Raw genomic sequence first — 14,297 nt, 5'->3', positions numbered from 1 at the left:
AGTAAAACAATTATTGTTATTTCTCAAAAGAGAGAGAGAGAGAGAGAGAGAGAGAGAGAGAGAGAGTAAAGAAAGCATAAGAGGAGGAGAGAGTCACTGACATTACCATGGTGAAGGACATTTTAAAAATCTGTGAATGAGGTTGTCTCATCCTCAGTTATAGTCTCTGCCTCAGTCTCTCTCCCTCTCCCTCTCCCTCTCTGCCACTGCCTCTCTGCCTCCGTCTTTCTCTCTCTGCCTCCGTCTCTCTCTCTCTCTGCCTCCGTCTCTCTCTCTGCCTCCGTCTCTCTCTCTCTCTCTGCCTCCATCTCTCTCTCTCTCTCTGCCACTGCCTCCATCTCTCTCTCTGTCTGCCACTGCCTCTCTGCCTCCGTCTCTCTCTCTCTCTCTCTCTGCCACTGGCTCTCTGCCTCCTTCTCTCTATCTCTCTGTCACTGCTTTTCTGCCTCAGTCTCTCTCTCTCTCCGCCACTGCCTCTCTGCCTCCATCTCTCCCTCTCTCTCTGCCACTGCCTCCATCTCTCTCTCTCTCTGCCACTGCCCTCTACCTCCGTCTCTCTCTCTCTGCCACTGCCTCTCTGCCTCCATCTCTCTCTCTCTGCCACTGCCTCCATCTCTCTCTCTCTCTCTGCCACTGCCTCTCTGCCTCCGTCTCTCTCTCTCTGCCACTGCCTCTCTGCCTCCGTCTCTCTCTCTGCCACTGCCTTTCTGCCTCCGTCTCTCTCTCTGCCACTCCCTCTTTGCCAGTGCCTCTGTCTCTCTCTGCCACTGCCTCTCTGCCTTAGTCTCTCTCTCTCTCTCTCTCTGCCACTGCCTCTCTGCCTTAGTCTCTCTCTCTCTGCCACTGCCTCTCTGCCTCCGTCTCTCTCTCTGCCACTCCCTCTTTGCCAGAGCCTCTGTCTCTCTCTGCCACTGCCTCTCTGCCTTAGTCTCTCTCTCTCTCTCTGCCACTGCCTCTCTGCCTTAGTCTCTCTCTCTCTCTGCCACTGCCTCTCTGCCTTAGTCTCTCTCTCTCTCTCTCTGCCACTGCCTCTCTGCCTCAGTCTCCACATCTCTCTCAATTTCTGCCTCAGTCTCTACCTCTTACTTAGTCTCTACATTTCTCTCTCTGTCTCTTATTCTCTTCCTCTCTTTGAGTCTCTGCCTCAGTATCTGCCCTGACTCTGTATATAACTCCTCCTACTTTACACAGAGTCAAAAAGTGTAGAAGAAGAGCAGCACGTCTATAGTTCTGTATTACCACCTGCTTCACAGGAGAGAGAGTGTGTGTGTGTGTGTGTGTGTGTGTGTTGTGATGTCCGTACTTTTACGGAATGTAGATTAAAAGAACAGAGCTGCTGATGCGGTATACACACACACGCGCGCACAGGCGCACGCACGCACCCGCACAAACGTATGCACGCACACACACACGCGCGCGCGCAATCTCACACACGCGCCGTGCTCGCGCACGCGCACACACACACACACACACACAGTGTCCCTCTCTCTCTCTCTCAGGCGCGCGCGGCTCGGCTTCTTCTTATTAGCGCTTCATCTGCGGGTCTCCAACATCAGCAGCCTGCGGGGATCCGAGAGAGAGAGAGAGAGAGAGGAGGAGGAGAGGATTCGGTCTGTCGGTCCGGGTTTTTCTTTTGGGTTTTTTTTTGGGTTTTTTTTTTTAGACGGAGCGTGAAAACAGCGCGCGCTAAAAACGCACAGGATGATGGAATAAAACGTCCGCGCGCGCCGAGCACCGGGAGGTAAGCGCTGCACAAAACGCCGCTCTATGTATGTGTGTGTGTGTGTGTGTTTATGTGTGTGTGTGTGTGTTTCTCCGTCATACAACGTTAGTGTATCGACCTCGTCTCGCGCACCTTTGCTTCATTAAGGATTGATACAATGTTGCTTCTGGTGTTGCTTTTTGAAGCGCCGCACGCGCGCACGTTAACGCATCGTGTAATGCGTGTCATCAGGTCGGCTCACATCAAAGCGGTGTGACATCACGACCTGAATCACGAGACGTGATTGATAGGATTTCTGCCTGGCAACGCAAACAGCGTCCCTGTCCTCATCTTATTTTGCACCTGATGGTGGTGATGATGGTGAAGGTGATGATGATGATGATGGTGGTGATGATGATGATGATGATGACACTGAAGGTGATGCACCTTCAAATCCTCATCCTCATATTACTCTCACTGCACCTCTATGTCATTTGGGTAAAATAGGACATGAGCAATAATACCAAATACCCCCCCTCCTCCCCACCCACCAACACACACACACACACACACACACACACAGAGCAGGATGAGGGATGATGCAGACGTGGTGATGTGCTCCACATTTACATGCCGGTCCGGTCTGGTGAGCCGGTACTCCGTCAAAGGCGGGATTCATGTCGGTGCACAAGGCGAGCTCTGTTTCAGTGCACACTCTAGTGTAGTGCTCCAATTATCACCTTGGTGAAGTGTTCACTACTCAGCGACGCTGCGTCCTGTTCACCACAGCCACCTCTCTCTCTCTCTCTCTCTCTCTCTCTCTCTCTCTCTCTCGCTCTACCCTGCTGCTGCTGCTTCACTCCTGAGATCCCTGGCGTCTTCCCGTAAACAGGTAAAAGTTGATGGAATTGTGCAGCTGGAATATCGATAATGCTGAGATCATGCACTTGCTTTCGAAATGATCGATCCGTTCAGTTGGCAGCATCCTACTGTACAGAAAATAGGAATATTCAGATTAGCACTAATAATATCTTTTAACCAGTGTTCTTTTTTTAGACTCCAGCCCAACACTGTATTTCTCTACAATCCGGTCTGAAGTTCAGCAAAAGAAACGATTTTATTTATAGAGCCATCTCTCCGTATCGCCCACGCTCTGAGCATGGCGGCATTATCTGCTGGTGGGGAGAGGGAAGGATTTTGAGGGTCTGAAAAAAAGATTTTATAAATTAAAAAAACAAATTTGACTTTTTCAGTGATTGTTGTGAGCGGTTTTCATCTTTTTCATCTCGATTTATCATGATTAAATTAAAAATCTTCCTCGGGAAGGGAATTATAAAGGACGCACGAATGCCCAATTTTGACTCACAACAGCACAAGTAAATCTTTCGGGAACGTACCCAAAGCAAAATCATGGACAGATATATCGTCGTATTGGATAAATCAAATATAAATTTAATTGTCTCCAGGAACAAAGTGGTAGAAATTACTTAAAATAATAAATAAATAAATAGGTCAGATTTTTAAGCCATGCCCACGTCCTGTGATACAGTGAGAGATTGTGTCATTGTGTTACACCCCTATTCGTGTACTACTTGGTATCTTTCAAACATTATTGTGAAACTATGCATAAAGCACGCAGTGTCTACTGATTAATGTCTACAAACAAAAAAAAAATGATTAGTAAGCTAAAAAATTACAAATAATTAGCACTGCCACCTTGTTCCTCCTGGGTCGAGGGTTCGATTCCCGTCTTTCCTCTTACAATCTAAAGACATGCAGGTTAGGCTTATTGGCGTTGCCTTTAGTGTGTTTGAATGGGTGTGTGCATGTGTGCCCGTGATGGATTGGCAGGGTGTACCCCGCCTTATGCCCCCCCCCCCCACACCCACCCACCCATGATTCTGTATACAGGATGAAGCGGTAAAGAAAATCAATGAATGAATAGATAATATTTGGTGCAAATTCATCCACCATTATCCCTAGAGCTGTTCATTTATCCTCAAAGTAAGAAACTCAAAGTTTTTTCCGCTTATTCAAGCTTCAGTTAAACTTTAATTGACTTTCTTGTGCATGTTTTAGGTTAAAAAAACTTTTATTCACAGTCAATTCTGGAGCATGAGGATAAAGCATAAAAGTTTGGGCTCGGTTCTGAATTTCTTTGTTTCTTTATCTTGCTTTTAAAAAAAAAAATACTGGGAGCTTAAATCTGAAAAAAAAGTCGTGTTCATCTTAGCTTCTGTGCCTGTCTAAGTGTGTGTGTGTGTGTGTGTGGGGTGTATTATCAGGAGTATAAAAAGTGAAGCCACAATTCAGGGGCCTCAAACACAGGAAATGCAGAGGTTTTTTCTTCTTCTTCGTCTTCCATTTTCTCAGATGGGAAAAAAAAGTCACACTTGTAGTTTGTCAACCTTTCAAACAGCATTTGAAGAAAAAAAACCCTCTCTATAGACCTCTACGCTTTTCCGTAAGTTACTGGAACTACTCCGCTAGCCCATTAGCTACATTAAGTACACTTCTACTTAATAAGCAAGCTAGCTTCACAAGATGTTAGAATAGTTCTTTGTTTTTAACACAGATTCTTAATCGTTCAGGAGGTTATGCTACGCTGCTAGCTGGATACATTAATTAGCAGACTGGGTTCTTAGCAAGCTATTTGCCAAACTACTATGGCTGAAAATATCCTGTTGTGCTGTTAGTGAACAGAGACATACATCAAGTTAGCATGCTAGCTCATTAGTTGGGAGGAAAGTGGATACTTGTGTAAAATTGACGGGCTGCTAGTTAGTTAATTACTGTAAATGATTTTAGCAAGCATTTACATTAGGGTAGGGGTAGCTCAGTGGTTAAGGCATTGAACTCATGATTGGAAAGTCCCAGGTTCAAACCTGCACTTCCTGCTTCACAATCAGAGTGGACACTTTTTGGGAACCCATAAAGGTCAAACTGGCAGCGCGGTGGCTTAGCGGTTAGCACTGTGGCCCCACACCTTCAGATTCGATTCTTTCCTCAGGTCTGTGTGCATGTTCTCCCTGTTCTTGGTGGGTTTCCTTCTTCTGGTCCCCTTCCACAGTCCAAAGACATTCACATTAGGCTAATTGGTGTTCCCAAATTGCCTATTGTGTTTAAATGCTCGTGTGAATGTTGACCAGACGTCCTACTACAGTCGTAAAAATGGGAATAAATGCAATGGTCACCTTTGGACTACAGAGGTTCCTAGATGGATGGAAAGGTCAAAACGCTTACCTAATTAGCATAACATCTACTTAGCGTCTGCTGTCCCTTCTGTGCTGCGGTAGTATATGTGTAGATTACTTACTCACTACAGTCTTGCACTAAAATTAGGCCTTAATTGCATCAATGAATTAATTACTGAGTTTTTTTCCCCCTAAAACGGCTCCATGGGGCTGAAGAGTTTGCGATGCAGATGGAGCAAAACGAAAGAGCACGGATGAGCCCGGCTCCTCGAGAGATAAATAATGCAGAGGGATGCAGCGTTAGCTTTGTGCAGAAACGCTATGCATTCCCTCTGAGCTGTGTTGCGTATGCGTGTGTGCGTTGTCTTGGGGAAACTCTTGCATGGACTGCAGGATGATTAAAGTTTAACGTGTTGCGAGAGGAAGGAACGCAGAGCCACGAGAATTTTTACTCTGTGCTGATTTTGGGAAAGAAGTTAGTGCTTTTAACAACAACGAAAAAAAGGCAGCCATTTTGTGAAAAGTTTTGTAACTGCTAGAACACCTTCCAGTAAAAGGTTGGAGAAGTCCAATGTTTGGATGGTTTGTATTTCATCAGCCCTTGCAGATTGCAGAACGATGCCGTATCTGATCCAAGCACTAAAAATGTGGGATATGGCATTTATAAAATGTTCTCTAGTTAATCAGACCACCTCATTCCCTGACATGCGACTGTAACCAATAGAACCTCAAATCCCCTCTGAAATACTCTCAGCTGAGAAACTTTCACATTAGTAATATTGCTCCGTACCCGAGGACGCTTGGTGTGCACCTGGTGGAAGTACAGCGGAGTCGACGGCCATACTGATATAACTAATATCTTGTAACTTTTGTAGACAATGTCAAGAGCAACTCTGCGTTACTATGCTATCAGCTATGAGTGTGCAGTTCAGAAGGTGAGATCGAAACGCATTGAGCAGATTTAAGATGGTGCCGAGCGTTCACGTTTAATTCAAACACCGCACCAAGCTCGAGACCATGGAAACTAGAGCAGGGTTCTCTGATTTGTGCCTGGGCATGATACAGCGGGATCAAGTCCACTCAGACATCAGGGGCAAATGCACTGTATACAGATCCGTGCCTAAGGTGTTAGTGTTAAGGCGTACATTCCCTCCTGAAACGGTACATTAACCAATCAGGTCATGGATGTAGTTCAAAAGGACTTTTGTTCCCTCTCAAAGCACAACTGTAATCCATCAGTCTATTTTGAATTTTTGACAAAAGGCGATACTTTTTTGCATAACATGTCCCTTTTAAAACTACGTCATATGGACAATTAAAACATCACTTGTTTAATGATCTATTCAATTTATACATTTTGTTCATTCACTTAAAGGGCGCACTATTTATAACGGCTGCTGCGGCGTTAGCAGTTAATGCTTTCCGTTGCGCGATGGGTAGCATGCGCTACTTTAGGTGAAGTTACGATATCACAATGCATTTTGGGAAACTGACCTCGGCATACTGATCACGTTATATGATTTTAGATCACTTTGAAGTCTTTTATGTGGTTTAAAAGCTTATCAGAGTACGTGCGAAAAAAATTCCGGCTGCAGTACATGATGTGATTAATTCATAAAGCCTGTACAGGAGTGTGTAGTTGTGTGTAGTTTTCCGGGTGAAGCGGTGGTGTAGTCTTGAAGTCTGGATTCAGTTACGTTCAGAATATAATTACGCCTTAATAGAGCATGTTTGATGGCACTCACTGTGGTATGCTTAAGTCTTTCATTTTAAAAAGTTTCTTCACACACACACACACACACGCAGACACACACACACAAAATACCTTCTACTAATGCTATAAGGTAATTTCCGTGCTGTTATCCTACACCTTGAGCCGACAACCGCTTAGTTTTCCCCTCCTGTGCTGCATTAGGTGATGAGATCAGAAGGATATTACATTATTTAAACGGATGCATTAGCAGCGCTTAATGCCAGCCGCATGGTTTATGATGGTGCCCAGGTCTGACCATTCTTCCTATACCATTTCCTGCCAATAAGGTACCTGTTTGACGCTAATTGAGTCTAAATGTCATATGCAGATGATGAAAAGTCCGAGTGCACTTCCAAGTCCTGAGAAAAGAAAATCCCCATATGAAGTTTGAATAACTCTAATCATTTAGCGATGGTTGTGCAGCTTCCTGGATTCATTCTGTCTTCTATAGGGATGGCGAGATTATCCAATTCGTATTGATGCACAAGCACACATGGGCACGATGTGTATGCATCGGTGGAGCAGCCGGGAATCGATAAAGCTTTGGGAAGAAATTGAGATTCATCGGTTATTACGTTTGCATCGATAAGATACAATCTGTTTAATTTTTAGATGTTTCATGCATTTATTTAGAAATGTGACTGACCCAATGATTCAATAGTTGGATATTTTATTCCTCCTACACTATTGTTCGTACACCACGGTTGAGCAGGACTTCGTTTGTGAACTATAAATCAAACTACAGGATTTACTAAAGACACAGGAAGCTTGACAAGTCAGACTGAAGACTGAAGTACGTACAATCAACCTTATAACCAGAATTAGGCAAGGTCCACGAATCCTTGATGAGTAAAAGTATAGACTCCCTTAAGGAGACGATCCTCAAGTAAAAGTAGAAGTCCTCCTTTATTTGTGTAAAAGTACAGAAGGGCTTCTGTGCACCGAGTGGGAGCTCTTCCTTACGTATCAACAGTACGGGGCTCGAATTCACTCACAGTGGAATTTTTCATAGTAAAAACTCTCTCTTTTTCCTTCTCTCTTTCTTTCCTTCTCTCTTTCTTTCCTTCTTGAGCTGTTATAGTAATAATAAAATAAAATAAAAATGGACTAACACAAAAAAACATAGACATGTATGCTTTACATCTGCCAAATATATATAGTGGAACCTTGGACTACGAGCATAATTCGTTCCGGTGTTATGCGCTCAAATGCCCCCCTGCCATGGATTGCCCCCCTACATAATCGCTATCAAATATTATATTAGAAGATAAATTCATAGGTTTATATCATCAAATATGATATTATTATTATAATAAACCCTCGGCACGTGACAGCCGTCAAGACCATTAATACAAATTCTTGTATAATGTTTATTTTGTGGCAAATTTATTTTTCAGTGTTTTGTTATAAATATGCAAATAAACATTTATATATAATAAAAATAAATATTGTTTATGATGAAAAATTAGACGAAGCTAATTTTATTATAAAATAAACAATATAAAAGTATACATGTTGCATATGAAAAAATATCAATATTTATATTTTTCCATATAAAACATATTTATTTATTTATTATATATTTTTTATTATTTTTATATTTCTTATTTTATTTTATTGTCTTATGTAATTTGTAAACCATTAACCTACTGTATGAATTTATGTTCTAATACAATATTTGATAGCGACTATGTGGGGGGGGCAATCCATGGCAGGGGGGCATTTCAGCGCATAACAAAGGTGAAAGTAGGAGGGGCCTTCGTGTGGCACAGTCTCCAATGACGCACGCGCACACACACACACACACACAGCAGGAAAAGAGAAGGCTAAGTCTTGAGCAGAGAAAGAAAATGGATTTTTAACGTCTCTAATGAGACTTGTCTGACATGTTGTGTTTTGCCGTACACACACACACACGCATACAGACATTGTTATAGTAAACACTACACGCGTGCACAGATGTTGATTATACCAGTAAGAGACGCGCACTAAGACCCAGCAGCCTCTGCCATGGACATGTATATTTTTTTCCTGTCTATGAGGCGTCTCTGCGTTCCTGTCTCTGTTAGCATCAGTGCGCAAGACCGCGTGTGTTCACTCCGCTCTTATCTATCAAATGTCTCCGCATCGCGCGACACAACGATCGATTATGAAATTTGTTGCCAACTATTTTAGTAATTGATATTTATCGCTTCGTTGTTGCAGCCCTACACCCCACTGTGGTTAGGTAACGCAACACCTTGCTGAAAATGAATTAGGTAAAAGTACAGACATTTGCAGTGCTATATACTGGAGTAAAAGTGAAAAGAATGACTCAAGTAAAATACAGATATGTGAAATATGTACTTGAGCACAAAAACAAAGTAAATGTACTCAGTTACCGTCCACTTCTGCTTAGAACTCATAAAGCGGCGACACTGTGTGACCGTGGAGGAATCTGCCAGTGCCTCTGTATCCCACGGGTTCGGAGTCACCTCCGGCTACTGCCCTGAAGAGTGATGAGCAAAGTACTACAAGTTCACTCCATGCACCACTGGCTAAAAGCTACAGTCATTCCAAGACGAAACTCATACCATAGCCTGCAAAATCCTCTTCCATTACAGTTAAGCACAAAAAGTGTTTCATATTTTGCATGTTGTGCAGTACTTAAGTGTTCGTGTTAACCTTAAACTCGTGAAATTGCATATCATTATTCCTTGGCATGAAGTCACGTTGCGTCACATCGAGTTGCTCTGTGTGTTGAATCAGATTGTGTTGAATCTCACCCCACACTGGTGATTCCTGCATAGGTTTCTTTATCTTTATATGTATCACATGACAAGGTCTCGACATACAGTCATGTTTAAGGATTAGTATCAGCTCTTTTAAGTCTGTTTATTGTGTAAAGACAATTAAAAAAATCTTGGTATTAGACAAATACAACCTCGGACAGACAACAACATAGAATGTTTTATTTATTTATTTAACAAAAAGATGCGAAAAAGGAAACGTGCAAAACTATGTAAAAGTTACTGCTTCCACTGGGATTAAGAGGGTAAGTTGCATCCAGGTGCTGCTAATCATCAGCCAGTGATTAATTGATCATCAGCAGGTGTGTCCTAGTCAAAACCCCAGACCTTAACCCAATTGAAATGATGTGGCGGGACCTTAAGAGAGCTGTGTGCATTAGAGAATTCCCAAAAAACCTCAATGAACTGAAGCAATATTGGAAAAAAGAACAGACCAAAATTCCACCCAGACAATGTGAGATCATACAGGAAATGATTTCTTCAAATTATTGCCGCTAAAGGTGAATCTACAAGCTACTGAACCATGGGGATCCTCACTAATGACCACATGTGGGTGGGTTTTTTTTTAGCTTAATTTTTGTTAAATAAATAATGACACAATGGAAAAAGTTTCTGTGTTCAGTTGGATTCGCCCAATACTGAGATGATACTAACTTTTGAACATGACTGTACACGACTGTTGTATCTGCCTCACCCGAGATCACCAGAGATGCCCAAATCTAGTTTCTAAGAGCCGTCAGGCGGATCTTGCATACAAAAGAGAGATCACTGGAACTCCATCATGATGTTGCGGTCGTAAAAGCGAAGGTTGTGTTTTTATAATGAGCTTCAACTTTCAGACTTCAGGGTGTGAGAGTAAAATAATAGTCATTGAGGCTGAAATGAAGACAGATGGGAACAAACATAAACATAAATGTCTTCTCTTTTTTATCACCACTGAGACCACTCACACACACACACTCTGAACTTACACGAATCTCTCAGGAGGAGCTAAAGGCAGCGTCAGAAGTTATTTGTTTCTATTAAAGCAGAAGCAAATTCAGGAAATGTACATTTAAATATTTTTAAGGAAAGGAAAATGCTAATGCTAATGTGATGGTCACTGAAAATATCAACAACAACAAGGACACCAACATGTACTGTAGGTAGAGTCGCCAGTTAATATATAGCTAGCTTGTCAACTTCAGTTCATTTACAAAAGTCAATAATAGGTTAATCTTTCATATATTTAAAAAAAATAATCATATTTTAGCATAACAACACGTAGACAGATAGCTCTATGACCTTGTACCATATAGTGATCGTCATGCACAAGTTCAGTTTAAGACCTTTCTACTTTTTTAAGATGTGTTTCTTTACAACATTAAATAGAAAATAGCTCAACACTCTGTACATTCAGGCTGCAAATGTTCAAAAACAGCAATAAAACTGTTACATATAATAAAAAAAAAAAAACTAAAACAAAACGTTCCATGTAACGTTAAACATCAGATCAGCTCTTCAGCGCCCCCTACTGGTCCAGGGTTTAGTCCGCTCACTCCTCTTCTCCTGTTCAGAGCTTTTATATAAGTTGGGATCTATCAGTTTTATGCTAGCACTAAATTAACACTAACACACACACACACACACACACACACAGGTCTCTACCTTGCTGTCACTGCTTAAAATAACACAGCTGCTGTAAATGTAGATGCAAAAAAAATGAACAAAGCAATACATTCTCTCGTTCTTCGGCTAGAAGATAAGTCGAGATGAGACGTAACACATTAAGAAATAAAGCAATATTTAGCGTTTTGCTACGTTCATGTGTTTAAAAGAAGATTTCAGTGACTGAGATGAAACCCAGTGTTTTACGGTTTTGTACTCGTTCGTTTATCAGAATTTAACGCTAAATTTCAAAACAGTGTCATTTTTTTTTTGTTGAACCAAATCTTGTTTAACTGCTTTGTCCACACGTATGAGGTACGTTTTGCCGTTCTAGACAACATTGTCTCATTTCCAGTTTGGCTGAATGTTAGCTATCTTGCTAAACCACTAAATCAGTTTTTTTAGCCGAGCCTCAGTTTCGCATCCAGCTTCTAATTGGTGTCTTGGTGTGGTTGCCTAGTTGCCAAGCAACAGAGCTCTCACCATTATAAAGTCATGTATTTTGAAATAATTAGGATTAAAGGGAGGAGAGTTTGAGAAAACTGTTTTGTTTGTTTTCTGAGAGAGAGAGAGAGAGAGAGTGTTAAGCTTATATTAGAGATATTTTAAACTATAGTTATTTCATGTGCATTTGATGAGGCTGCATGTGTGACTGTGTGTGTCCACACACACACACACACACACATACACACAGGAACACAAGAACTGCAGGTAATGAATCGCCTGCTTGAACTTAACAGCTCTCACACATCAAAAGCTGCTCGTCAGACACACCGGCCCCGAACGCACCTCGTTTCCATCCGCTAATGAGCTCCCTCAAGTCCTGGGGAACTCCCTTACACCTTTACCTGTCTCCCAGAGATGTGTGTGAGACCCTAAACTGGACACGGACCCTGAATAAATACACACCGTTTCGGCTCTGTTACACAAAAACCATGACATTTTGTTCCAGACAATCTTTAATCTGGAGATTTTATTTCTCACTTCTTTATTTAACACAGTTTAGAGTAAAGAGCACAACATTTCAGTGTTCGGCAAGACTGAACGCGGCAAAGAAGCAGCAGTGAAGTCAGGATTTACACATTTACACATCTGTAATTTTATTTTCTTTATTATTTACAAAATTTTACAAAATCTTGTAAACCTGAATATCCTGCTAGCAACCCTGAAACCAAGCGTTACTCGCTAGCTGCTAGTCAGCGTCCCTGCTGGAAGCTTCAGCTTAGCCAACTGATAGTGGGGAAGAGAAACTTCCGCGCATTAGCTAGCATGTTTTAGCTCCCTAATGCTTGATGTTTGTATGTTTGTAAATAATCAGGACTAATAGCTGATGCTAAACATATATTGATAACCATTTCTGATTAGCCTACCTAGTGCAGTCTTATATATATTATTATGTTTTTTTACTGATATTCAGGCTGATTGTTGACCGCGATTTCTGATGTATCTTCACACTCCTCGTCTCAGGACAGAAAGAAACACTGATCTTCAAATCAGACTCTTTTTTCTGGGACATGGCCGAGTTTAGTGAGATGGAAACAACCAGCCCTAAAGGAGAGCAACTGTATGTGTGTGTGTGTGTGTGTGTGTGTGTGTGTAAGAGAGAGAGAGAGAGAGAGAGAGTGTGTGTGTTGCAGTTTTCCTCATCCTGCTGTTCACAACACTATTTTTAATTATTTATAGGTTCAGAAACACAGATCACAGCTGCAGTCCAGCAGCAAGACTTTATCGGATCCACAGACAGACAGACAGATAAACAGAGAAACAGACAGGCAGACAGTGAGACAGACAACAAGACAGAGAGTGAGGCACACATACAGTAATATGAGAGAGAGACAAAAAATACAGACAGACAAGGTGACATACAGAGAAAGAGATAGGGAGACAGACAGACAATGAGACAGGATGAAACAGACAGAGAAACAGCAAAAAAGACAAAGACAGAAAGATTAAAAAAGACACACAGAGGACAGACAGGGTAACAAACTAAGAAACAGGCAGTCAGACAGAGGAACAAACTGAAAAAACAGACAGACTGAGAGACAGAAAGACAAAGTGAGAGACAGACAGAAGGACAGACAGAGAGACTGAAAGGCAGACAGACAACAGAGTGGAAAACAGAAAAGGTGACCAAGATACAAAAAGAAACACATAGAGACAAACAGACATAGAAAGAGAAGAAAAGACAGAAGAAAAAACAGGGAGAGAGAGAGAGAGGTGGACAATTATGGACAGTGAGAAAGACAGACAGATCTTATTGCACTCCAGTTTCTTTTGGTTTAGGTGAAGCCGTTTATCTTTCATGTTTGTGTTCTAGATTCCGATTGGCTGAAACACTGTTACCGTACAGAGATGGTGCCATTATTTATTTTTATCCTCATTATTTCACCCTAAGATTCAGTGTTATGAATTAATTACTGCTTCCTTAATGCGCTCTAATTCGAGACGCCTGAAGGTGAGCATCGCGGAGAAGCCAAGCCTGAATATTTCATTCTGTTTACACCACAGCGCGGCTGAGATCTGGATTCTGATTGGTCGTCGCGGGTTGATACATTTTCTGTGCAGCTGCTGTGACAATAGTGCTGCCGCGCATCATGACGTCCGCGGTGGGATATGGTGAGGATATGACGGGCCCGTTATTTCTGCTGAATATCGACTCGTTCCACCATTCGGTGGTGATGATTTTGAGATTGCGTATCGATTCATAACTTCGGCTCCTCGCTTTTCTCTCTCGCGCGCCTCAGACACGTGTTTACTCTCGGCAGCCATTTGACGTTAATCACATCAATGAGTTCTTCCCTAATAAACCCTCACACTCCCTTTCATTACTCCCACTGTTTATCCTCCCTCCCTCCCTCCCTCCTTCTCTCTCTCTTTCTCTCTCTCTCCCAATGAAAGAAGGAGACTGAGAACAGGGACGCGTCCCTAACCATCTCCATTAGGTCCCAAACGTCCCATATTGGTCACATCCGAGCACTTAAACAGCCACTTTAACCCTGCTCACTAATTAGCCACGTTGCATCCCGCTGAGCTGGACTGTCTGTCTTTAGACTTTATTAGCGATAGAGCTGTAAACAAGCCTGGTTTTCCAGACCGCGGATGGCCGGATGTCCAAGACGGCCTCTCTGAAGAAATGGAGAAGTCAATTCTAGACTAGTCTTCACCACCCTCCTCACCTTCATGTTCTTCATCACTGTCCTACCATTTATCAC

General features: G+C 42.2%; 1 protein-coding gene across 1 annotated transcript in view; it reads left to right on the top strand.

Moving 5' to 3' along the window:
• Positions 1-1,671: 1,671 nt before the first annotated feature.
• Positions 1,672-14,297, top strand: part of nlgn2b (neuroligin 2b) — a 75,057-nt gene continuing 62,431 nt past the window's right edge. Inside the window, exon 1 of the mRNA XM_053476111.1 lies at positions 1,672-1,741. The gene's annotated coding sequence lies outside the window, so the exon portion shown is untranslated. The remainder of the gene's footprint in view (positions 1,742-14,297) is intronic.

This window comes from Clarias gariepinus, chromosome 17 (genome assembly GCF_024256425.1).
Source record: "Clarias gariepinus isolate MV-2021 ecotype Netherlands chromosome 17, CGAR_prim_01v2, whole genome shotgun sequence".
In the NCBI taxonomy this organism is placed as follows: domain Eukaryota; kingdom Metazoa; phylum Chordata; class Actinopteri; order Siluriformes; family Clariidae; genus Clarias; species Clarias gariepinus.
Note: the sequence above shows the minus strand (reverse complement) of the source record. Positions and strands in the feature narration are given on the sequence as shown.